The 2,500-nt window shown below is 33.2% G+C and overlaps 1 protein-coding gene across 1 annotated transcript in view; it reads right to left on the bottom strand.

Moving 5' to 3' along the window:
* LOC125037734 (zinc transporter 1-like) overlaps window positions 1-2,500 on the bottom strand; it is a gene marked incomplete in the record, with an annotated part of 46,410 nt that overhangs the window by 2,715 nt on the left and 41,195 nt on the right.

The raw sequence follows: 2,500 nt of genomic DNA, 5'->3' as shown, positions 1-2,500 counted from the left end.
ATTTTTTATTTCGAAGTTAGTAATATATACCATGCATCAAGTAATAATAATATGCAGAACAGTATTAATAAAATGCAAAATATTTATATAACTCCAAGATAAGGAGCAGACTAAACTGTATGTATGTGTGTGCATGTCTCTATATACTTGTGTGTACTTCTGTGTGTGGCTGTGATTTCATATTCTTTTGTTTTGTGTTTGTGTGTGTGCCTGCGCATGTCTTCGGAGTGGATGTATATTTTCATATCAGTTTTGATGACCGTGTAAAAATTGGACTTGCCTATAAGAAATACCAAGCAAGACAAAATATTTACAAAATATAGGACATCTCATCAAGTACAGTATATTTACAAAAAAATAAATTGCTGTTCCTATTGACATTATTAAATAACCTTTTATTATCCTCCCTGACAAATAAATCAACTACAGAAAAGTTTTGCACTATAAATTATATTCATTCATCATGAATAAGTATATGAATTAGACGATTTCTTTAAGAATATAGGGCTTGTAATTTAATAATTAATGTAGTATCCTTTAAATTTGTTAAAGCATAACTTTCAATATAAGAAACATGGATGAAGAAGAGGAAATTTTTTCTTGCATTTCACATAGGATCTTCACTACTGAAAAATTCTTGTATTAGGGAAAAAACAAAAAGGGATTAGTATATATCACCTGTTTGGTCTATCATTTACATCAATTATATAAATGGAAACAAGGCAAAGGTAGTAAAGCTTATTTGAGGTACTCATTATTTAGCCAGAAATTAATTATGTTGCATTACATTCAGCAGTACTTTCCCCTGCACGTGTATCAGGTGGTCCTGCTTTTGGACTTAAAAAAATACTATGCTACAAATTCAGGAAGGGGAAAGGCAAGATTTTATTTAAGATCAGAGGCAATACCAACAATTCATTTCTCTTATTTACCCAAAACCACTCCTGAAGATATGAATGTGCTATGAAATTATTGTTTCTGACCTTTTCAACATATTCTCATAAATCTTTGTACATAACAAGCAAAGAACAGAATGTAAGATTTAGCCTCGTGTGGTATTTGAGACTTGACTAGAGAATGACAAGAATCATGCCAACATAATGAATGACAAGATCTAGAAGATCTGGAGGAATGAAGATCTAGCTCTTAGAAAGCCGCAGTATTGGATTTTCACTGCTATATAGTACATCAGAGGCTACACTAAGGGGGCAAGGGATGAATAAGCACCACTCAGATTGCAACTAGTGCCACACTTACAGTACTTACAGTTCTCCATTATCACAACAAACCTGAGTAAGCAAAGTCTGTATCAAAATATCTTGACAAATCTGGAAGAGTGACTGATACACTTCGTAACCTTCCCTACAAAAGAAAACAGAAGGCTTCAGGATACCAGCAAATGCATTATACCTGAGTAAATTTTACATGGCAGTGACTTCACTGCCAGTATATAATGAAAATTACCCTATGCACTTGGAGCACTTTAGCTCACAGTAATATATTGTTAATTTCTTTCTCCTCACAGCTCCATTTAATTAAAAAATCTTTTGCTTGTATCCATGATGACATTCTCTATGTAACGTTCTCTATGTGATATACACAATAACAAATAGAGAAAATAATGCTTACTGAAACTTCACACCCAGTGAATGCTAGGAATTATTCATATGGCCCATTTAGTATACTTCCATCATTTTCTTTTATCCATATCATTTTCAATAACGAAAAGCCTAACATAATCTAAAATACCAAGATATTTTCCTTAGCTTATCAATAATGCAATTTGTGGCCATGTTTCCTTGTTAGATTTACTTCTTGTTAGTGGGATTTCCACTACGTGATGTGTAATGATAAATCAATAAATAAAGAAGGAAATTATATCTGTAGCAAGATATCTCTGAGGAACATCTTAAATTCACTTTACATTTGCTCTAGATGAGTGTTTATATAGAGTAAACATAATTTCTTAATGACATTTCATGAAACTTTAACTGAATATGGCTAATTTCATGTACGATGTCATGAAAGATTTCCTTCAGTGTATTTCTGCCTTTCTTATGGCTACTTTTGTTGTCGTCTCTTGCAGAAAACAACAGATGAAGGCAAGAGATGAAAAAGGGCTGAATATCTTAACCTTTTGGATGTGGGTGCCTGGCTACCCACACTTGGACCAAAACCCAGGCATTAGGCTTACTTGAGTGGCTAGTCCCCAAGGTGTATGGCTTGTAGGCCCAACCCATGCAAACACTCATGGTATGGTATCAAGATTCTTTGCATCCAGTGTTGTTATACCTTTATCAGCAAAGTTTTTTGCTTTTTTGCTTTTTTCCAAAGTTAATATATGTTATGCTATATAAAATGGTAATGGACGGTTTTCCTTGACCAACTTCATATTGTCTTTCTAGGTAGTCTATAACTCTGTCCACAAACAAAAACAGTAACAGTGTGCTCGAGTAATTTTCATAATTTCCTAATCATATTTTCTGTAAAACACCCTGTA

Source organism: Penaeus chinensis, chromosome 24 (assembly GCF_019202785.1).
Source record: "Penaeus chinensis breed Huanghai No. 1 chromosome 24, ASM1920278v2, whole genome shotgun sequence".
In the NCBI taxonomy this organism is placed as follows: Eukaryota; Metazoa; Arthropoda; class Malacostraca; order Decapoda; family Penaeidae; genus Penaeus; species Penaeus chinensis.
The sequence above is the reverse complement of the archived record's forward strand: the minus strand, read 5'-3'. Positions and strand labels throughout refer to the sequence as shown.